Here is a 24,656-nt window from a genome sequence, read left to right as displayed (position 1 = left end):
GTAGGACTTACCCACATTTATGAGATCATAAATCCATAGAAGCATTGATATATCCATCAGTGTCTTGGTGGGAGGCGCTCATACAAAACACCATCCCTGCAGGTACTGATGTTTCTCAGGGAACCCACACCACCTGAGAGGTTGAGTTTCTCCATTTCTCCCTGACAATCAGCATGAGGAGCTCTGTGATGGCTACATTTAATCAGTCACGCATTCTCCTTTTAAACGGCAAATATATCAGTTTTCTGTTTCCAGGGCAGCTAAGCTCAGAATGCCCATTCAACTATATCTTCTCCTGCAATCAGTCTCCAAGCTCTAACCTGGAGGAAATACAACTAGCAATTTGCCAGGTATCAGTTTCTGACTGCGAGAGCTACCTCAGCTACCTATAACATGTCCAATGAGTAAAGAAAAGCTTGCCAGTGCACTAAAGAAATAAATGATACACTCTCTCCATATTTGTTGGCAGCTACTTCAGATATGTGAGCCATTCATCTCTCTGACAGTTACAGGCCTCTGGATTAAATTCTTTCATGCTCCACAAAATTATATTTTCAATAGAAAATTGATTTTCCATTTTTTATTAAAAGGAATCTTGCAATTGGTGATCTTTGGGAGAAAAAAATGACCATTCCTTTTTAGAAATTTCATAGCCCCTACATTCTTAGGGTAGAGCTAAAGATGGAATAAGCTTCTTGTCCAGGAGGAAGAGGAACATTTATCACAAAATCACAGAGGCAGCTAAAATGATGAAAGCTTTGGGCAGCTGGCCCAATGAAGAAAGATTCAAGAAACCTAGAAAGGCTATGCTAAAGGAACTCAGCAGCAATTTCCAAGCGCATGTGGAGATATCATATGAACTATGCTTGGCATTTATGATTTTTTCACTATAGAAATGACAAGAGGAAATACGTTTTAAACGACAATAGAGAGATTTGTGTCATGCGTTAAGAAGTTTGTGATTGCAAAGACTGTGGGAAACAGTTAGTTCTTAAGGCATTTGAGATGAGATCAGACAGTGATTGCTCTGAGTAATTTACCTTTGTTCCTGCCTAGTATGTAGGCTAGTTGTACAGGTGAAAGGTAAAGAATACTAGAGTCAGAGTCATTCAATCAATCAAGAATCATTTATTAAACATCTACTATGTGCTAGGCACTGGGCTCAAGCACTGGAGGGTACAAAGAAAGGTAAAAGATGGTCCCTGCTCTCAAGGAGGAACTCACAGGCTAATGGTGGAAACAAAATGAAATAGCTAAGAGCAAATTATATACAGGATAAATTGGAAGTAATCCTCAGAGGGAAGGCACCAGAATTAAGAGGGTTTGGGAAAGGCTTTTTGTAGAAGGGGGAATCTGAGTAGGGACTTGAAAGAAGCCAGGAAGTGGGAAAAGGAAGGAGAGCATTTTAGGCATGAAGGGATGGCCAGTGCAAATGCCTGATGTGGGGAAGTAGAGTGTCTTGGAGAAACAGTCAGCAGGTCTGTGACACTGGATCACAGAGTACATACATGAGGGATATAATAGAACCTGGATTTGAATCCTGGCTGTGTGACTTCAGAAACAGCTTCTTCTCTGGGGTATCACTTTTTTCACCTGTAAAATAAAGAGGTTGGCCCCAGTCAGATCTCAATCTTATGATTTAGATAATTTCTTGTGGTACCTGTAACATAGAATTCCATGAAAATTATGGTAAATTCACATGTTGAGCAACTAGATGGTGCAGTGGATGAAGTGCTGGGGCTAGAGTCAGGAAGATCTGCATTCAAATCCAGCCTCAGATATTTACTAGCCGTGTGATCCTGGGGAAGTCACCTAACTCTGCCTCAGTTTCCCCATCTGTAACATGATCTGGGGGAGAAAATGGCAAACCACTCTAGTATCTTTGCCAAGAAATAACATAATAGGGTCATGAAAAGTCAGACACAACTTAAATGACTGAACAACAGCAATGTGGTTATATCTCTTTGCAATTTACAGATAACTTTTTATTTTATACCCTTATAAGATAATTAATGCAATTATTATCATTCCAGTATTATAGATGAAGTTGTAGAGGCAGCATGGCCAGCCTAGGGGTTCAGATTCAGTTTTTAAGATGTACTGTAAGACTGGGGCAAGTCCATCTCTCAGAAGCCATAGACCATACTCTAAGGTCCTCAATTACAGGACCTTGCTAATTTGCATCAATGGAGAAAATTTTCACCTGTGATGAAATCTTAAGTATGAATACATACACACATATGTATGTGTGCATATATGTATACACATACACACATACACATGCATGTGTGTATAATTAGAGACAGAGAAAGAGACTTAGAGAGACAAAGTGGGGATGGGGTGGGAAGAGAGAAATGGAAGCTTCCATGGGTTAAATGACCTACCCCAGTAACTCAGTTAATAGAAAGAGGAGTCAGGGCTCAAATCCAGATGTTCTGACTATAAGTTTAGTCTTCTTTTCACTATGTCACCCATATTGGAAATAAGAATTTGTCTTTTAAAAATACATCTAAAGAAGGTAACATGAATAATACTTACCACTGGGAAGTTCATGCTTATTTCAAACTTAAATACTTTATGCTTGAGTTTAAAATAACTTTCTCTTATTTGTAACTTCAGTGCAGATAGATTGCAAATAATAATTATCTTCCATATCATAACTCTATGAACAGTTGAAGATGATTGTAATAAGGATCTTCTACCTCTACTTTGGACCCACTTTTCTATGTCTTAGAGTGGAGCTGGAATTCCCTCGCCCCATATTCACTCAGCTGAGTTTTGCCCCAGAAGCTAACCCTGGGCTTTCCTTCCCCCACTTCTGCCTTCTTTCCCCACTCTAACACAGCAGAGGTAATCCAATTAGTCCATTCTCTCACCCACCCCCCAGACCGTTAACCAGTAGGGCTTCTTGTCTGCCATGTCCCCAGGGCATTCTGTCCTCAACAAGCCACCTGGTGTAGGGACTTGCAGTGAACATCCTAGATCAACCCAGGATGAGCAGAGTGGGTCATTGGCAACTTTATCTCGTATTACTTGCCTCTACGCACCAGAAGTTCCAGCCAAACAACTGTTCCTTGAACACTCCGTGTGCTTTTTTGTGGATGTTATTCATGCTCCCTCTCCCTCTTTTCCTATGAAATTCCCATTCCCACTTTAAATGTCACCTCCTTCCTAAAGTCTTTCCCTGATACCCCACCCCTTGGTACATGGAGTAAATGCTTCAGTTCAACTCAATTAGACATTTACTAAGCACTTGTACTTCTTCATGAATTATTTGGGACAGAGAAAAATAATTACACTTCTGTGCTTTTATAATAAACCCTGCAACTTCTATATCTTTAAACAACTTTAACACACAATATGCCCTCCTTTTACTCGAATGATTTGTTTATGTGCCTTGGCACTGAGTTCTCAGAATTTTTGACACATTTTTCATTCTTTAACATGAAACTACACTTTTATCATATTGGATATTAAGGGTATCTTTGAAAAATAGTTCGTCTTCCAAGTTTTGCTTTATTTATAGCCTCCAGGTTTGCAATGGGGTTTAAATCAAGAGTTTCCAGGTCACTTAAGCATAGTTATCTCTAGCTCTTGGATAAGTTTTTCAATCTTGCATAATGTGGGATGTCATGTTGTGGTATTTGAGATTTCTGTAATTTGGGGGCAGTTCTCAGAATATCAATATAGTTATCAGAATCCATCATTTCCTCAGTGAAATCGAGACTTCCAGGACCATTGGAAGTAAAAATCTCCTAAAAGATTTTTGGGAGAGTGGACATTTTATTTTCTGTGGAGATGCTCAGACTTGGACTACACTGACTTGGGGATACCTCTAAGTGAAAAAATGAGTTTCATCAGCAAAAATGACCATTTTCAAATCTTTAATACCCCATTCTTTCCATTGTCTTGCCTATGACAAGCATTTTTTTTTCAGAGAAGTGGTTAGTAGTTTGTTTTTCTAAATCTAGTGTTGCTATTCTAACTTCAAGAAGTATTTCAGCTCTCTAGAAGAATCAGTAACTTCCCTTCCAGTTATTTGGTCTCTCCAAAGGTCTTGGCTTGTTTTCTAGGGATTAATTTTCCATCAATAATTTGTTAATTCTTGGTGGTGATCTTTGTTTTCCACTGTACTTGCATTTGCACTTTGGCATGACTGGTTCTGTTTCTTTGTAGGATTGAACAATCCTTAAAATCTCTAACTTCAACACCACCAAGAGTGATTGCAATATCTCTTACAGTCATTGAATTGTGCTCTGCAAGAGTCACAACTTTTACATGTTTCTTTGAAGTAATATTCATTCTTTAAAATCCTCAAATAAAAAGCACAACAAAAGAGAAAAACAACTGAACTAACAGAGAACTAACCAAAGATATGGAAAAGAGCTCGATTCAATTTCATCTGGTCAGGGTTAGATGTTCTAAATCAGCCTAGTGTCAGGAGAAGTACAGAGGCATGACCAAATGGAACCATATCAAAATGGTGGTACACCACTATACCATGTTTAAGACACTGGGAACAGATATCAAGAAAAAAACCCAAAAATCTTTAATTCTACTGTGAGAATTTAACATGACTCAGAGAAGTAGGGAGTAAAGGGGACAAGAAAAGATCAAAAAGTATTCTGAAATATTTGAGACATTAGAGAGCACTAATTAATTCCTTTATATCAAAGAAGGCTTCAGGAAGGAGGTGATTCCAAATGAGCCTGAATGGAAAGTAAAGATTCTAGCAGCTAGAAGCGAAGAAGGAGTGAATTCCAGGCACAGAGACCTTGAGGAAATAGCAAATAGGTCAATTTGGCTGGAAGGAAAAGTGTTTGAAAGGAAGGAATGTGAAATAAGTTTAGAAGCAGACTCTGGAGGTACTTAAACACCAAGCTAATTAGCTTGCATTTTGTCTTAGAGGCTGTGGGGAGGCACTGAGGGTTACTAAACAAGGTAATGACAGACTTGTGTCTTTAAAATATGATTTTGACAGGTGAGTAGAAAAAAATGCATTAGAAAAAGGAAGAACTTGAAGTAAGGAGACCAGTTAAAAGACTATTTAGTCCAGTGAAAGGTGACGAAAATCTGACATAAGATAGCAGCCGTATGAATGGAGAAAAGAGGAAGAATGTAAGCTATGTTGTGGAGGCAAAATCAATAGAACTGAGCAATAGATTAGACATCTGGGATGAGGTAGGGAGAAGAGTCAAAGATGACTCTAAGATGACAAAAGAAAGTGATTGAGAGGGTGGTGATATCCTCAACAGAAATAAGGAAGCTTGGGGAAGGGATAAATTCAGAGAGAAAGATGAGTTTGGGATATCTTGAGTTTTAGATGCCAGTGGGATGATCTCATGGAGGTGTCTAGCACACAGCCGGCAATGTGATTAGAGTTGAATACATAGATCTGAGAGATGCCTTTCTTCTTCAGATCCCAGAGAGCACTTTCTGGTATTTCTCTAGTGTAATTATCATGTATCGTTATATATATGATAATTATCTCTACTTGAGCTAGGCCCTGAATTGACTGGAAAGAAGAGAATAGGTTGGCTTCCACCTGGGAAATTGCACAGTGCTTTTTTTCTCTCATACAAAAATCTTTTTTTAAGAGTAAAATCACTATTTAATTTAAAAAAATACTGTAAGGAAAGGGATAGCATTACTACCAAAAAAGGCTTAAAACCTACCCCTTAGATAATAAACCACACAAGACTGAAGCCACAAATTTAAGACAATCATTTACAAAAGTGAAAGAAAAATGAATAATACATTTTTTCAATGATAGAGAGGAAAAATATTTGGTCAATATAGAAGATTTTGGCAGCTTTAATTATACAAAGATTAATATTTTTATGTAACAAAAAACAAATTCAGTTTCCCCAAACTGAAAAATAAGAAACAAATTGGAAAACTATTTACAGTAAGTATATCAGATAAAGATCTGATAGGCAAAATCTATATGTAATACCCAATGGAACAGTTGTTAATGATTGGGAAAGTCTTTTAATTACATTGCTAATAGGAGTCTATAGTTGCAAACAATTTTAAAGAGCAACATGTAACAACAGACATAAAACTAATCTTACCTTTCAACCCAAAGATTCTATTATTGTGATTTTATTCTAATATAAAAATATTCATAGTTGATCTATTTATAAAAAGCAGAACAATAAATAAAAATAACAAAATTGAATTTCCTACATGTTTAACATTTGAGAATGACTGAATAAATTGGGCATATCCTGTTATATTAATTTGCCCAACTTTTTCAGTCATTCTCAAATTTTAAAAACCTATCTTTTTAACATTAATTTTCTCTCACTGATGTCATGTTATTTATGAAACTTGGAATACCATTATCTCCAAAGAATCGATGTTGTCTCGGTCACAAAGTACAATGGAAGAATTCATGGCAAATATAACATTTCTCCAACAGTGGCCTACGTTTAAGGAGTGCTGTGGGGAAAATAATAATAGCTAGGTGAGACTACTATATAGGTGCTATATGAATGGACAAAGCACTTTATGCTATCTTATTTGATTCTCTGGGAGGTAGGTGCTATTATTTTCTGCATTTGACAGATGAGGAAACTAAGTCAAATAGAAGTGAGGTGACTCACCCAGAATCACACAGCTAGTAAGAGTCTAAAACCAAATTTGAACTTAGCGCTGGCTCCAGTTCCAGCACTCAATCGACTGAACCACTCAACAATAAGAAAATGTATGATCAGAAAAGAAGGTGAACTGATCATGTGTCAAGTAATGAAGTAACTCATGGACAAGTGAACTGATGTTACATTGGAACATATATGCATATATGTGTATGTGCGTATGTGTACGTATATGTATGTATGCATATATCTAGAGGAAGGATATCAAACAGATTCTTTGTAGAGAACATGAAGAGAACGTGGATAACACCCACACAGGGTAAGAAGACATGGATGATTTGCAGTCTGAAACAACAGAGGAAATGCCTATAATAATGAGATAGGGGATCCATTGAAGTAGGATTATAGAGTCAGAATAAACTTCGTGGACCATCGAGTTCAGTCCATTTTATAGATGAAGCAATTGGAGCCCATGAAGGTTAAGTGACTTGCCCAAAGTCACACATGTAGTAAATGTAAGTGGGTGGATCGGAAGTCAGGTCCTGCAGAGTCAATGCTCTTTTCACTATCCCACAGTTGTACATACATACATACATACATACACATGAGCACACACAAAAAACACATATACACACATATGTGCATATATACAATATATATAAAATCCACATCCACATACCACATTTCACCATATAATCATTGCTACCACCTGATAGTCACACCCTAAGGTTTTTTCGGTCAAAAAATTGGTTTACAACTTTTCATCACAAAATCGTCACATGGTATAATTCTGCTCGTCATGCCACTTAAAAGGTAAACAGAGCAGCAATGTATTTATCAGTGGCATATGGATAAATAATTATCTCTTGCTCAATCCGAACCACAAGCCTAGAATTCTCAGTGCACACACATTGCCATAATTCAATTTTAACATATATTCACAATATGCATCCTAATCTTGCACCAAAGACAATTTAATAATAAATGATTTTTAAGTAATACAAGCACGTTTTTTAAAGTACCACATAATGGTTGCACCCTATTTTTTGCAAAAAAATTGGCATGAAATCTGCGATGATTATGTGATGAAATATTGTTTTTGATGTGCATGTGTGTGTATGTGTGTGTGTGTATATACATATATATATACACACACATACATACACATATAAATCATATTCCTATACTAAACTCCAAGTCTCATGGGTAGAAGTTGTAATTAAATGTAATTATGTTGCAGTTAAATCAGTTGTCTTCTCTAGTACCTAGCATGGTGTTCTATTTGTAGGAATTTAATACAGATTTTTTGGATTGAAACCAGTTGTGTGCTGGTAAATCTTTGACTCTCTAGGGCAAAAAAGTAATGTTCCCATGGTGTACTTTTCACTTCAATCTGCATTACTAGCATTTCCTCCATCACTTTCTTAAGTCTAGCTTTTAAAATAAAAACAATAAATCAAACCTTTGATTTGCAGTGTTTGCTGATTTTTGAGGAGGAAACCATAGTCACACTAAACATTTAACAATCAGCTCTCTCAAGCCAGTCCAAGCTGACTCCAGTACACCCTTGGTCAATATTCTTCAGATCTAAGAGTCACTGTGAACTCAGTGGGTAGAGGAGAAGCAGATAAAAATTGGGCAATCCCTTAAGCTTCTATATCTCTCTCATCTTAGGAAACTAAAAAAAAAATTAGTTCTGAGACCAAGAACCCTTACAACCTGTTATTATAAGCACGAGTCCAACCCTTCCATATGTGCGTGTTCTCTCTGTGTTCCTTGGTCTAAAAGGGTTAATTTTACAAAGCATAGCAATCATGAAAGATGTACCAGTCTTTGAATTCATGAGCCCTTTATAGCCACTCTAGTATTCAATACACTGAATCTTACTGTCTAGCTGTTAAAGCTCAGGTAATACAAAAATAAACGTCTTGTAATGATATTCATGCAAAGGGGCTGAAAAATATAACCTTGTCTCATTTGTGTAGTTATATGAGTTTTCTGATGAGTCTTTTCACATACCTTCTTAGATTATGAGATTTCTTCCTTTTATAAAACAACTATAAAAAAGAAACATTTCTAAATTTAAATCTTTGTATCTAACTTTTCCAAGACTTTTATTTCTTGCCTTTCTCCCTCTTTGAGGTTCAGAAGCAAAGGTAACTGGTAGTTGAGATCCTTGGATGAACCTGTGGAAAGAAGGTCAGTCTGATCATCTGAAATCACATGATGAAGTCAGGCTTTAAGATGCCTCTGTGAGATCAAAGATCAAACTCAGTTTACAGAGCTGGACTTGGTCCCATATTTGTCACTTTTCACCTTGACAGAGTAATGAAGCTGCATCCCACTTCAGAGCTGCTAACAAGTACTCAGCTAGATCTTGTTTTCATGCAGAGAATGGAAACCTCTCAAGTATGGGGTCAAAAAATTCGAGTAAAATATAGATTATAAAAGAAAAAAATGAATCTAAAGTTTGATGGTCACTGACCAAAAGAGGCAAACAGATGGCAGAAAAATCAGTGAGGTAAGCAAGAAAAACAGGTGGAAGAATTTCACAATGAAGGAAATATCATTGGATGATAGATATTCAATTCCCTATAGAGTAACAAGAAGCCCAAACAGTAAACAGAATATAATCTCTTTAAGTGAAAAAGAACTTGAGAATTAGAGGGAGTAAGGCTATCTGTGCAAGCTCTGACAAAGCATACCCTGTAAGTTTTGGCCCAGCCCTAGGTCTCTAGGTGTATACATTTCCATAAAGGCAGGGAACTGATGGGGGGGGCGGGTGTAGTGGAAGGATAACCCCAAATTATCCAAGAGGTCCCAAAAGGAATCCTTATGCTGTCTTACATTTCTTCTCTAATGCTTTAGGTGGCATGGTGGATAGAGTTCAAACCCAGCCTCAAGCACTTAATTAGTTGTGTTTATTTAAGCAAGTCATGTAACTTCTGCCTGCCTCAGTTTCCTCACCTGTAAAATGAGAATAGTAATGGCACCTACCTCCTGAGGTTGTTATGAGGACCAAATGAGATAATATTTGTAAAGGACTTAGCACAGTGCCTGACACATAAGTGTTATTTTAACGTTTGTCCCCTTCCCCTTTCTCTCCTGCCTAGCACGGTGCTGTGAGTAGGCACTCAGTTAACATGTGTGAATGAATGAATGGGGCTGATCTAGGTTGAGGAAGAGGCATAGTAGGGTGGGAGACAAGTGAAAGATACTAGCTTAGTCAGAGATCTTTCTCATTCTATCTTAAAGTGGGTCTAAATAGCATCCTATGAACTGGCTAATTCTATAACTGACCCCTGGGATCATAACGGATTTGAATTAATTCAATTCAATGAGCATTTATTAAGTGACTACTGAGTATATACAACTAGGGATATGAAGGTGAGAAAGTAGCAGCTTCTACCCTCAAAGAACTGAATAATTTATTAAGCAAGTTGGATATCAAAGCACAGGCTCTGGAGATACAATGGCAGGAACCAAACTGTCTTTGCCTTCAATGAGCTTACTCTTCTACTCAGGGGAAAGCGGTGTGCACACAGGAAAATAAAAACAAAGGGTATAAAAAGTAATCTTTTGGGAGGGAAGAACTAACAAATGAGGCATCAGGAAGGTTTTCATGTAAAGAGATGCGAGTGAGCTGAGCTTCTTAGCTGAGAATTTCAAGAGGCCAAGGGAGAGAGAGACAGAGACAGACTGATAGACATAGAGTGAGACAGACAGAGAGAAGGAGGGAGGGAAGGAAGAAGGGAGGGAGGGAGGGAGGGAGGGAGGAAAAGAGAGAGAGAGAGAGAGAGAGAGAGAGAGAGAGAGAGAGAGAGAGAGAGAGAGAGAGAGAGAGAATATTCCAGGTATGGGGGACAACCTGTACAAAGCCCCAAGGAATACCATGTTCAGGAAGTAGCAAACAGGTCAGTTTGACTAGAACAGATTCCATGAAGGGAGTTGATGTAAAATGAGTCTGGAAAGTTAGGTAGGAGTCCTATTGTGAAAGGCTTTAAATGCAGTAAAAAAGAGTATTGTTATTACTGTTATTTTTTAAAATCCTAGGGGTAATGGGGAGCCACTGAAGTTTCATGGATGGAGAAGTGGCATGGTCAGACCTAAGCTTTGAGACTATCAAGCTGGGATAGAAGATGGATTAGACGAAGGAGAAACCAGAAGCAGGGAAAATGTCTCAAACTGAGTATTTCCAGAGATAAATTTATCATCTTCCCACAAATATCTCTCTCCCTCCTATCTCCATCAGTTTCCATATTTCTGTTGACGACACCATCATCTTCCCAGTCACCCAAACTTCTAACCTTGGAGTCATCTTCTGTAAGCTGCAAAAGAGCAGCACATACTTTATACCCCTTGTGTCTGTTTGGCGTGGTCACTAGTGCATGGTAGGCATTTATCATATAACTGTTAAAGTGAATTAAAGTGAGTTTTTAACTTTTTCCTCTATCTGCACTCTCAAGTAACAATATCCAGAGAGTAAGATAAGACCATCCCCACAGCGTGAAATAAGCTCGTGGTGGTCTGTAACATCACTTCAGCCTTGGAATTCCCTTCTGAGAACATCTCCCAGAAGATGCTCCGTTTAAAGGACATACACAGGCCAGCTATCTCTTCATTTCCCACCCTGCTGGACTTCTCTGGACTTTCCTATCATGCCCCAATGCCAGGTACTTTTCCCTCCCTGCCTTTTCTCTAATTCCTTGCTTCCTTTTCTGTGTTGTCTCCTCCCCACCCCACCCCCTTTTTATTGTAAGTTCCTTGGGACTGCTTTTGCCTTTCTTTGTATCCTAGCACAGTGCCTGGCACATAGTAGGTGCTCAATAACTACTGATTAATTGATTGCCTGGCAGTGGAAATAGAACAGGATGGATGGGGCAACTGTTAAAGAGGATGAAGGTAAGAAGCAGGCAATTGATTGGTTGCCACTGGCAAAGGACAAGGAAAGTAAAAAATGGCTCTGGGGTTTTGAGTTAGATGCTGGAAAGAATTATGGGGCTAATTATTAAATAGGAAGTCAGAAGAAAATGCAGGGTGCTAACTTACATTCATATCTAGTCTTTGCAGCTGGTGAGATTTGAGGCAGAAGGAAATCGCAGTTTTCTCTTATATAACATAACAAATTTCCCCTAAGTCTTACCAATCTCTTAAATTTGCTTTTCTTTCCTACATAGTCATATTATTATTACTTTGAGGAAGTGTGACAGTGTTCCCCCTCCCCCGAATTCTCTTGAGAAGTTGACACAGAGGAGTTGTTGATTTTTAGAACAGAAACGACACTGGGAGTTCCCTACCTCTGATAAAACCAGAGATCCAGATTTAAATTTTAAAAATATTTATAATTCCAATGTGACATTTTTCAGAGTTAACCTAAATTATGATGTTTCAGAGGGGGGAGGATAGAGAATGAAAACTCTTCTTTTGAAATATAAAGAGCTCTGATATCTCTGTAGTCCCATGTAATACTGCTCACCAAAGATTCTGGGGACAGTAGGTAATCCTTTGTGGGGAACCTGGAGGGAAAAAATATTAAAAATGAGCTAAAATGATTAGGCTAAGAAATGCACCAAATTGATCTCCATGATAAAATAGAAACTAAATATTAGCACAACCCACAGAAATTCCTTTTGGGCCTGGCACATCTAAATTACTTCATGAATTTTTAAACTAAATCCCCCCTGGTCAGCACCAACTAATGATACTCTACACACAGTGACACCCCTGACAGATATAGCAATTAGCCTGCACCCCAAAATGTAAATAGCAAGGTAATATTTCATCTGATGTTTAAAGTAAGAAGAAGGAGATTGGGGTAGAAAGCCCTAAGGCAAATGCACTGCTTCTTATTATATTTTTCTGTACAAGACAACCAAGGCAGCCTGGTGCAATGGAAAGAACACTGAATAAGGGAGTCGGAGGATCTGTGTTTGAATCTGGGCCCCTGCCCATGTGACCTTGCCCAAATCATTACTATGATGCGTATTCAGATTCCAAAAATGCAACATGAAGAGGTTGGTCTTAAGGTCCCATTCAGTTCTCTGATCTTGTGTCTGGTTCCACGTTTTGTGTCATTCAAGCATTGTGTGTAGTTCCAGCACACAATTTGATTCAATTTAATTGAACAAAAATGCACTCATTCTATTCAAGTCATTAAGTATTTATCAAATGTCCACTATATATATATTTTAGGTTCTAGGTGCTAGAGAAACAAAGATAAAGGTGAAAAATACACCCTGACGAAAAGAAGTTTAGCTTTTATGGACATATAATGTTTGAGGAGGGAAAAAATACTAACAGCTGGGGGAAGGAAGGTAGGATAGAAGGAAGGAGGGAAGGAAGGAAGGAAGGAAAGAAGGAAGGAAGGAAGGAAGGAAGGAAGGAAGGAAGGAAGGAAGGAAGGAAGGAAGGAAGGAAGGAAGGAAGGGGAGAAAAGAAAGGAGGGAAGAAAAACTTACTAAGTGCCTCTTATGTGCCAGACACATAGACAAAGGGAACTTCCCTTGCAAATAGGATAGACAACTTTACTGATCCTTGAAGGTAAGTAAAAGGCAAAGGTGAAGAGGGCATGCATTCCATACTTGAAGAACAGCCAATACAAAGGCTTGGAGGCAGGAAACTGAATGTTGAATTCAGAAAACAAGAGGATGGTGCAGACATGTTGTAAGGCTCAAATTTGATAAGGGATGTAAAATACTTTGTAAACCTTTAAACAACATATAAATGTCAGTTATTATTGTTGTTAGCCTACAGTCAGTCACCAGATGTCCAGTCTAGTAATGACTACATTTCATGGGTTTTCACTGAACTCAAACAACATTCATAAAGTAATATAGGGGTGTGCTGCTAAATATTTTATAAGCTGACTCTCTAGAAAAAAATATATGTATATATACACACTCCTAAAACTAATCTGCATTATTAAAACTTTCTTAAGTCTAGATAGTCAACAAAACAATGTCACTCCCTGCTTTGTAGGTATTGTCAGTTTCTGAGGTGTAAATAAATGCTCACACTAAAAATTTAACAATGGCTCTCTCAAGCCGGTTCAAGCTGGCTCCAGCACACTTCTACTAGTGTGGCTGGAATGGATTGTGCTCAAAGGGAAGAAATGTGAAACAAATCAAAGAAGACATTCTCTGGAGAGATTGGGGAGGATTCCCAGCAATATTGCTTGTAGGACTGTATCCCAAAGAAATCACAAAAAATGGGAAAGGGTCCCACAAAATATTTATAGCAGTTCTCTTTGTGGTGGCCAAGAACTGGAAATCGAGGGGATACCCATCAATTGGGGAATGGCTGAATAAGTTGTGGTATATGAGTGTAATGGAATACTATTGTGCTATAAGAAATAATGAATAGGGAGACTTCAGAGAGGCCTGGAAGGACTTATATAAACTGATGCTGAGTGAAAGAAACAGAACCAGGAGATCATTGTACACAGTAACAACCACAGTGTGCAAGGTATTTTTCTGGTAGAACTAGCCCTTCACAGCAATATAAGAACCTAAAACATTCCCAAAGGACTCGAGGCAAAATGCCATCTACATCCAGAGAAAGAACTATGGAATTGGATCGCAGAATGAAGCAAAATATTTCTCTTGTGTTATGTTTTGTTTTGCTTGGGGTTTTCTCATGGTTTCTTCCATTCATTTTAATTCTTCTATGCCACATGACTAATGTAACTAATGTAAAAATGTGTTTAATAAGAATGTATGTGTAGAACCCATATAAGAGTGCATGTTGTTTTGGGGAGGGAGGGAAGAGGGAGAGGGAGAAAAACCTAAGACTTATGGAAGTGATTGTGGAAAATTGAAAACAACTGATCTGTGTCTGAGACTGCAGAAACCACTTATTGCTAGAAACAAACATTCTACCTCTTGAATTAGGTCCAGTGTTTCCCACCTTTCTCAAGAGAATGAACTCAAATTATTACCATTAGTCAGGTTGGTTTGTAGGAAAGGCACGCAGGGTCTAAGTTGCCAGAGAGATCTTTGAAGCAAGTATGTCCTTGGGGAGAAGGGAATGACCTCAGTGAGAAACTTCTGGAAAGCAGTAAATTCTACTGAATTCAGCATCTATTAAGTACCTATTTCTTACCAGATCTCTTAAATAGGTCAACTCATCATTGACCCTTTTCCGTTGGAGTGTAATTTGCCTGAATCCCCCTGCCACTTGCCTCTGTGTGCCCCCACTATGTGTTCCCCTTTTAACCTCTTGTGACACCTAGGTGACACAATGGATGGGGTGTTGGGCCTGGAGTCAGGAAGACCTGAATTCAAGTCCAGCCCTCACCGATTTACTTGAGCACATTACTTAACCTTTCTCCATTTCCTTAGCCATAAAATGGGTATAATAATAGCACCTACTTCACAGTATTATTATGAGGATCAAATTAGAATATCTGCATTGAGCCTCGCACTCTACTTGGCACAAATAGGTGCTTAATCAATGTCAATTTTTCTCCCTCCTCTCTTGCATAATCTTATAGATCTTTACTTTGTTGCAAAAGGATGTTGTATTGCCTTCAACAATCCCGTGAGGTAGGTGCTGGTGTTCATCCTTTGTTTTTGAAAAAGACCAATAACATCACAAGGTGATGTCTTAACTCATGCAGGAATTAGATTTAAGTGAGTCAAAGTTGTACAAAGTCATCAGCCTCCATTCTCCTATAGATTCATCAAAATCCAGCGGGAAGACACAAATCAGGCTGACAGGGGATGGCCTGGAATGCAGTGGGTGACCTTGATGTCTTCAATATCTGACCTAGCTCTAAGTTCTCCATAGCATCTGCTTCAGTTGCCTTCATGGCCTTTGGAACAAATTGTTCTCATCCACACATTTCACCAGGGAAAGTCTTCACATGCTTGGGGGTAGATACCTCCTTCACTCCCCAACGAGTTCCCATCAGTTAACCTCAATCTGGTTTTGCCAGTCTGCAGAGATGGTTTGCTAGGGTGTGACCACTGCACATGTTATAACTTCTTGGAATCACAGGTGAGAACTGAATGCCAAGTAGACACCAAAGATAGAAACTTGGCAAGCCTTCACACTAAAGTTGATAACCTTCATTGAGCATCCCATAAGCCCCATACGCTAGGTACGATAGGTGTTATTATCCACCCGTCTTGGGTGATAATGAATGTGCTAGGTAAAGGTGGAGGTGGAATTAAACATTATTCTAAGATTTTTAGTCTGCATAACTGGGAGAATGGTGGCACCATTAAAAGAAATACGGAGGTCATGGAGGGGACCTGGATTTAAAGGAAGAGATGACAAGTTCTATTTAAACACAGGGAGTCAGTGGTCTTGGAAGGATGTCAAGGTAAAAGTGATTGATAGGCAGTTGTAAAAAAATGATTGGAGCTCAAGTTAGAGTTGAAGACCATTAGTCACTCAGTTTTGCAAACTTGGAGTCATCTTTAACTCTTTACTCTCCCTCATGCTCCATAAGGAAGGGAAACCAATTAGTAAGCAGTGAGAGCTGAAACTAGGGTGGTGGTTGTGTGAGTGGAGAGGAGGCCACACATGAGAGATGTTGTAAGGATGTTAGCGTGGCAGAATAGAAAGTGTATGGGCTTTGGAGCTGGGTTCAAATCCTGGCTTATCATCAAGGTGACATGGGACAGATCACTTAACCACTCTCACACTTAGTTTCCTCATCTGTACAATGAGGGAGCTATACTTCATAGCCTTTAAGGTCCCTTTCAGCTCTAAATTTATGATCCTATGTGCTAGGTGCAGGCAGTGCACCTATTGGTATACTGGTAAATGTTTAATAACTGACTCTCCAGGAAAAAATGTATGCACAACATATTTTAAAATTTAATTTGCATTAGCACTTTTACATCACTTCCTTGAGTCTAGACAATCAGCAAAGCAATGCTCTTACCGAAAATTTAGCAACCAGCTCTCACTAGCTGTTATGAGTTGGTTCCAGTGTAGCCTTAGGCACAGGACTGGTTCAGTACCCTATTGGTTCAGATACACCACTGGAATAAAATGAAGCTCTCATAGGTCACTCAGCAGTTGACAAAAGGAAGTTTACCTAGCCATCATACAGAAAAGATATTCAACAAGGATGCTCTAGCACTCAGCTTGGATAGATAGGTAGTCCCTTCTCCTCCATAGGGAAATGTGTCTGTAGATAGGGCAGAATGTTGTGGCTGCTTGGATTTGGAGCATCTGCCAGGTCTAGAAGACCCCTATCTGTACACGTGGATGGTCCCTTTTAAATGCCCTTAGGTCACATTAATTTGCCAAAGGCTACCAGGAAGATGTGTTAAGAGGTATCTTAATCCATGAGGTGGAGAAGGGAGGAATTCTAGTAGATAGTAGTCCTGTCACACATAGAAATAGGAAAGATGAATGAATAGAATTTCTATATTTTAGGGAAATTCTTTCCATTTTACCCAGAACCATTCTTTGTGGGTAGGATAACCAAGGCACTGTTCTGTCCTTATAAGGACTCCGCTATTCCTGTGGGTCCAACCCTGAAATTGCTTGATGATTCTTTACATAACAACAACAAGGAAAAACAGAAGGATTTTTAATCAATTTATCCATAATAAACTTGCTATGAGACTTTCACAAAAGCACAGACTCCTGAACAGTGATCAAACGATATTTGGATTTTAATTTTAATTAAGTACTGAGGAATAAAGAATTTTCTGTCATATTGCCTATCTTTAGAGACACTATTTCAGTGCCTGTTTTCCTGCCTTTGTGAGACGTTTTGATATTCCCCAAGAGTTGCCAACTATATTATGTTTTGAAAGACCCTCAATAATTTCTATATTGTTACTGCTGTTGTTTTCAGTTGTGTTTGACTCTGTGACCCCATTTGGATTTTTCTTGGCAGAGATACTGGAATGATTTGCCATTTCCTTCTCCAGCTCATTTTACAGATGAAAAACTGAGACAAGAAAGGTTAAGTGACTTGCCCAGGGTCACACAGTTAGTGTCTTGAGGCCACATTTAAACTCAGGAAGAAGAATCTTCCTGCCTCCAGGCCCTACATTCTACCTGCTATGTACCTAGCTCCCCAATTTCTACATAGAGGGACAAATTTGGATGTGCTGATGCTAGAAGTAGAGGAAGAAAACAAAGTATTTTCTTAAATGTAGCAGCTCATTGCATTGTACCCTACTTGAATATGAATATATTCACCTTTCACAATAAGAGCTAATGTACTAAGAATATCATGTTTTATCAGTTTCAATTTTCCATTAAGGCAATACGTTTTAAAAAAAGAAAAATCCTAGATGCAGAAAAAGACTTTCTTTTCTACTTCTTGGCTGGCAACTAGGAAAGAGTATACTCTTTCAATGAGCCTCATCAATGGATGTATTATGGTAGGATACATTCCTCTTATTTCCTGAAGGGCCTTTCTCTCTGCCAGTGTTCCTGCCTATACTAAATAGTCAATGAGCCCCACTGTGCTTCATGTTGTTTGACCACAACGCCTTCCAAAAATGTTTAGCTTCAAAATACCTTTAGGCAAACTGACAAAGATGCTTCTGAATGCATGGTAGGAAAATACAGCCATTTAGGTCATCAAAACTGGGTGTATCTCACAATTTAGAGAATAAGTTTGAATACTTCTTTATAGGCTAGAATTTAATAGCATGCTTGGAGAAAAAAATAAGGTAAGTTTGAGAAAATCAAAATATACAACAGTGCAAAAAAGCTTCATGTGTGAAAACGAACTCAGGACACTGGGAAGCTTGGACAGCAAACCATTAAGTTATAACTAGGAACATTAGCTTCTTTGTGTTAAAGGGCTCAATGAGAGGCTTGTCACCAGACCACTGCTTCTGTGGGGCTACTGTGAAAGAACACCTCTGGCTCAACATATGGGTATGTGTAACCATCTCTTGAAAATCAATTCAGACAGAGGAGCGATACATTTTCCTTACTACTGGCTGGAAAGCTGAGAAAACTGGAATCCAGGATGAAATTTTTTCATAACATGAAATTCTCTATCTATCCTGTCCCATGTGGTCTGTGTCAGGAGTGGGGCCTGGATCTGATTGGATCCACAAGGAGGGGATCTGGGCATCCTCCTGCTTAGATGGGAATCTTAAGATTTGGGGGTGAAGTACTGTCCAAGATAAACAAGCAGACAAAAACAACCAGAAACTTGTCCATAATGCAAATTAAAATCCTTAAATTTGTATGGCCATAAATCCAGTGGTAACAATGTCCAAAGGGCAGTAGCAGAGCTGGGGTCCGCAAGGGAAGCAGAAAATCAGGAAACTAAGGAGATAAATGAAGAGGAAATCGAATCAGGGATTTAGAGCATAAATTGCCAAGGGATAATTTGCTTCACTTAGCAGTTGGAGTGCACAGTGGCCTTCTAAGCTAGGGAACAAGGGCATGAAAGAACCTCTCCTTCTTTTCTAATGTGAGGCAGCTGTTTTGGAACCCAAGCATCGTTTTGTTCACCAATTAGAAATTTTCACCTTGAAAGCACACAATTTAACCAAACAGATGTTGAAAGAATTTGCTACTTGGGAATGCAGATTTTAGAAAAATTAGTAAGCTGAACACTTAATTTGTTTTTTTAAATCAGCTACACAAGTATATGATGAAGAAGAAATGGTTAGAAATTTTCATATAAAAAAACTAGAGATTTTAATTAACAGCAAGCTCAAGATAGGTTAACAGTATCATATGGTTAAAAAAACCCTAATACCCAATCTTCCTTTTTTCTTTTTCTCCTTTCTTTTCTTCCTTTCTGTTCCTTTCTTTCTCATTTTCTTTCTCTTTTTCTTTCTTTCATTATTCTTTCCATCCTTCTTTCCTTTTTTCTCCTTTTCTCTCTCATCCTCTTTCTTTCCTTTTTCCTTCTCCCTTTTTTCCTTCCTTCCTCCCCTCTCTTCCTCCCTTTCTTTCTTCTTCCATTTTTTCTTTCTTTTTCTTCTTCTTTTCTTTCATTTTTCTTTCCTTCCTTTCTTCCTTCCTTCCTTCCTTCCTTCCTTCCTTCCTTCCTTCCTTCCTTCCTTCCTTCCTTCCTTCCTTCCTTCCTTCCTTTCCTTTTCAGTGTAGAAAGCTCTCAATGCAACTTTCCTCAGTTCTCAAGGATAATCTCAACATCTTTTAAGGAAAATTCACCTAACTTACACGGGGACTAGGGAGACAGGATATGGTTCACACCATATCTGATCCTTCTGATTTGTAAGCTGGCTCCTTATCCACTTTACCATGCTGCGCACAGCCTCTTCTAGATTCTGTTAATATAAGTATTTTTTGCATTTGGTTAAGTCCTACTTTGCTGTCTCATTGTAGCATGGAGACAATCCTGCATTCTCAAAGACTATGCTGGGAATTTTGAGCGTAGGTCTGGTGACTGATTTGCATTTCTGTCTTCTAAGAACCAGAGACACTTATCACTAATTGGTCACAAAGAGATAATTTTTTCAGCCACAACAACTCTTAAAGGTCACACCTAAAAATCAGAGAAAGTTTGCAGTCCACCCTAACAGGAGGAATAACTGAACTGCTGAAGTCACAGATCTTTGTAGTATTGAGCATGTAAGTGGTGAGAACAAAGGCTGTAATGACCAATCACTCGCTACTCTGGCCAAACCAAACCAACCAACCAAGCGACAAGCATGTACTAAGCACCTACGATATTCTAGGCTCTGTACTAAAAATCGGGGATAAAAATCAAAACCAAATCATCTCTGCCCTCAAGGATCTCATATTCTTTTGGGAGAAATGAAATATATGCACAGAGTTATGTAGAAAATATACACAAAATAAATACATAATTATGTAGAAAATATTTACAAAGTAAGTGTGGAGGATCACAGTGGTGGGACAGAACATGCTTACCAACAAGATTTCTGGGGAAAATGTACAGTTTTGAAGTTTAATCTTCATTCTCCATCATGGAAAATTTCATTGGAAGGTGTTTTAGATATAATTTAGTCCCATTTCTTCATTGTTTCTAGTTCTAGTTCTTTGAGGTCAAAGAGAATATGTCTAATCTCTCATAGATATGACAACCTTCAAATACTTGAAGATGGCTGCCATATCCTCCAGAATCTTCTCGTCCCCAGTAGAAACATAACTCATTCTCACCTGGGTAGGGTATGTGAGGGCATGTGTTCATGACATTAGGGAGGGGTGTGTGTGTGTGTATGTATGTGTATGTGTGTATGTGTGTGTGTGTGTGTGGAATAGGGAAAGAAGAGAGCAAGCCATTTCTGTGGAAGTGGGTTAGAATACTCCTGTCATGATTATAACCAGAGAAGAAGAGAATGTGAGGGAGCAAGTCATTTCCTTTTCTCCATCTCCTCAGTTACCAACTCTTCCCACATAGAAACCAAGAAGGGACTGCTCCTCATCTCAAAGAGTACACCTTTCATTGAAGAATTACATATGACCAAAAGCAGGTTCCAAAAGCTTCCAAGTGGCTGCTCAGAACCAGGAAAAGTTGACTCTGAGCATGCTGAATGGAATGGCCTATGCAGTGGTTGCATCGCCACCTCCTCTCAGGTTTGGGGTAGATAACATGCAAAAAACTGTATGTACAAGATATTTATAGAGTAAATAGAAGATAATTTCTGAAGGAAAGAACTTAGAACAGGGCTCAGTATAGAATGGAAGACTGGGGAAAGACCTCGCATAGCAGATAGGATTTGAGCTGAGTCTTGAGGAAAGCCAAAGAAGCCAGGAGTCAGAGTGAGGAGGAGAAGCATTACAGGTACGGGAGACAACTGGTGAAAAGGCTAAAAGTTGGGATGCAGTGCCGTATGTGAGGACAGTGAGTCTGATAAACATTTAAGTGCCTGCTATGTTCCAGGTATTGTACTAAGTGCTGGGTATACAAAAAGAGGCAAAACACAGTTTCTGCCCTCAAAGAGCTCACAATGTAATGGGAGAAACAACAAGCAGGCCAATCTTTACAGGACTAAATAGAAAGTCTTTAAAAGAAGGAAAGAGCTAGAAATAAGAGGAGTTGGGAATGGCTTCCTATAGAAAATGGGATTTTATTTTATTTTATTTATTTTTAAATTTATTTATTTAACTTTTAACATTCATTTTCACAAAATTTTGGGCTCCAAATTTTCTCCCCATTTGTCCCCTCCCCCCACCCCAAAACACCAAGCATTCTAATTGCCCCTATCACCAATCTGCCCTCTCTTCTATCACCCCTCCCTTCCCTTGTCCCCATCTTTCCTTTTGTCCTCTAGGGCCAGATAACTTTCTATACCCCTTTACCTGTATTTCTTATTTCCTAGTAGCAAGAACAGTACTCGACAGTTGTTCCTAAAACTTTGAGTTCCAACTTCTCTTCCTCTCTCCCTCCCCACCCCTTCCCTTTGGAAGGCAAGCAATTCAATATAGGCCATATCTGTGTAGTTTTGCAAATGACTTCCATAATAGTCGTGTTGTATAAGACTAACCATATTTCCCTCCATCCTATCCTGCCCCCCATTGCTTCTATTCTCTCTTTTGATCCTGTCCCTCCCCATGAGTGTTGACCTCAAATTGTTCCCTCCTCCCAATGCCCTCCCTTCCATCATCTCCTCGACCCTGCTTATCCCCTTCTCCCCCACTTTCTTGTATTGTAAGATAGGTTTTCATACCAAAATGAGTGTGCATTTTATTCCTTCCTTTAGTGGAATGTGATGAGAATAAACTTCATGTTTTTCTCTCACCTCCCCTCTTTTTCCCTCCACTGAAAAGTCTTTTGCTTGCCTCTTTTATGAGAGATAATTTACCCCATTCCATTTCTCCCTTTCTCCTCCCAATATATTTCTATCTCACTGCTTTATTTCATTTTTTTAAGATATGATCCCATCCTCTTCAATTCACTCTGTGCATTCTGTCTCTATGTGTGTGTGTGTGTGTGTGTGTGTGTGCATGTGTGTGTGTGTAAACCAACCAAGTACCCAGATATTGAATAGTTTCAAGAGTTACAAATATTGTCTTTCCATGTAGGAATGTAAACAGTTCAACTTTAGTAAGTCCCTTATGACTTCTCTTTGCTGTTTACCTTTTCATACTTCTCTTCATTCTTGTGTTTGAAAGTCGAATTTTCTTTTCAGCTCTGGTCTTTTCATCAAGAATGCTTGACAGTCCTTTATTTCATTGAAAGACCATTTTTTCCCCCTGAAGTATTATACTCAGTTTTGCTGGGTGGGTGATTCTTGGTTTTAGTCCTAGTTCCTTTGATTTCTGGAATATCATATTCCACACCCTTCGATTCCTTAATGTAGAAGCTGCTAGATCTTGTGTTATCCTGATTGTATTTCCACAATACTTGAATTGTTTCTTTCTAGCTGCTTGCAATATTTTTCTCCTTGACCAGGGAACTCTGGAATTTGGCCACAATGTTCCTAGGAGTTTCTCTTTTTGGATCTCTTTCAGGAGGGGATCTGTGGATTCTTTCAGTATTTATTTTGCCCTCTGGTTCTAGAATATCAGGGCAGTTTTCCTTGATAATTTCATGAAAGATGATGTCTAGGCTCTTTTTTTGATCATGGCTTTCAGGTAGACCCATAATTTTTAAATTATCTCACCTGGATCTATTCTCCAGGTCAGTTGTTTTTCCAATGAGATATTTCACATTATCCTCCATTTTCTCATTCTTTTGGTTTTGTTTTGCAATTTCTTGGTTTCTCATAAAGTCATTAGCCTCCATCTGTTCCATTCTAATTTTGAAAGAACTATTTTCTTCAGTGAGCTTTTGAACCTCCTTTTCCATTTGGCTAATTCTGCTTTTGAAAGCATTCTTCTCCTCATTGGCTTTTTGAACCTCTTTTGCCAATTGAGTTAGCCTATTTTTCTTTTTTTTTTTTTTTGTTTTTTATGCTAAAAAAAATTTAAAAAAAAAGAAATTTGTTATGCTGTCAGTAGTTATAGAACTAACTCTGCATTACTCAATTTCTTTTTTTTTTTTTAATGTTTAACAATCACTGCCATACAATTGCGATTTTATCCCTCCCCACCCACCCCCCACTACCTCCCTCCCTCCCCACGACTGCATACAATTCTGTATAGATTCTACATATACTTTCCTATTGAGTATATTTTCACTATAGTCATGCTATGTAGTCAGACTAAGATAAATGAAAGAATCCGTATAACAAATCAGAACATGATACACAAACAGATACACATACACAAACATGATCTGCTACATTATGTGAGTGACTTCCATATTTCTCTCTCTGAGTGTGGAAGGCATTTTGCCTTGAGGTCCACCATTGGGATTTTTTTTTTCAGAAGTTCTTGTGTTATTACAAAAATCTAAGTCTACCAGAAAAAACTCTCACACACTGTGGTTGTTGCTGTGCATAAAGTTCTCCTGGTTCTGCTCCTTTCACTCAGCATCAGGTCATATAAGTCCTTCCAGGCCTCTCTGAAGTCTTCTTGTTCATCATTTCTTATGGCACAATAGTATAGCCTATTTTTCAAGGTGTTATTTTCTTCAGCATATTTTTGGGTCTTCTTTAGTAAGGTGTTGACCTGTTTTTCATACTTTACTTGCATCTCTCTCATTTCTCTTCCCAGTTTTTCCTCCACCTCTCTAACTTGATTTTCAAAATCCTTTCTGAGCTCTTCCATGGCCTGAGCCCATGGTATATTTATTTTGGATGTGTGGGATACAGAAGCCTTGACTTCTGTGTCTTTCCCTGATGGTAAGTATTGTTCTTCCTCATCAGAAAGGAAGGGAGAAAATACCTGTTCACCAAGAAAGTAACCTTCTATAGTCTTATTTTTTTCCCTTTTCTGGGCATTTTCCCAGCCAGTGACTTGCCTTCTGAGTTTTCTTTCCATCCCCACCTGGCCTCCAGATCTGCCCAGCCAGCACTTGGGGTCTGAGATTCAAATGCTGCTTCCCAGCCTCAGGGCTTCTGTGGGGGTGGGGCTGCTATTCAGTGTGAGATTAAGTTCAGGTGCTCAGGTAGGTGCAGGGCCACCTCAGAGGGCTCCCTTCCCTCAGGGAGTTTATGTGGAGACCTTCAACAATGGATCTGGGCTCCTGCCTGCTTGGGGAGCCCCTGTCTGCTACCGCCCCTGCTGCTGCCTCCCGTGGGG

General features: G+C 38.8%; 1 long non-coding RNA gene across 1 annotated transcript in view; it reads right to left on the bottom strand.

Moving 5' to 3' along the window:
* Positions 1-1,108: 1,108 nt before the first annotated feature.
* The window catches only part of LOC140520947 (uncharacterized), a 52,680-nt gene continuing 29,132 nt past the window's right edge, over positions 1,109-24,656 (bottom strand). Inside the window, exon 4 of the long non-coding RNA XR_011972727.1 lies at positions 1,109-1,593. This is a non-coding gene — a long non-coding RNA (uncharacterized lncRNA). The remainder of the gene's footprint in view (positions 1,594-24,656) is intronic.

The sequence above is a fragment of the Notamacropus eugenii genome, chromosome 1 (assembly GCF_028372415.1).
Source record: "Notamacropus eugenii isolate mMacEug1 chromosome 1, mMacEug1.pri_v2, whole genome shotgun sequence".
In the NCBI taxonomy this organism is placed as follows: Eukaryota; Metazoa; Chordata; class Mammalia; order Diprotodontia; family Macropodidae; genus Notamacropus; species Notamacropus eugenii.
Note: the sequence above shows the minus strand (reverse complement) of the source record. Positions and strands in the feature narration are given on the sequence as shown.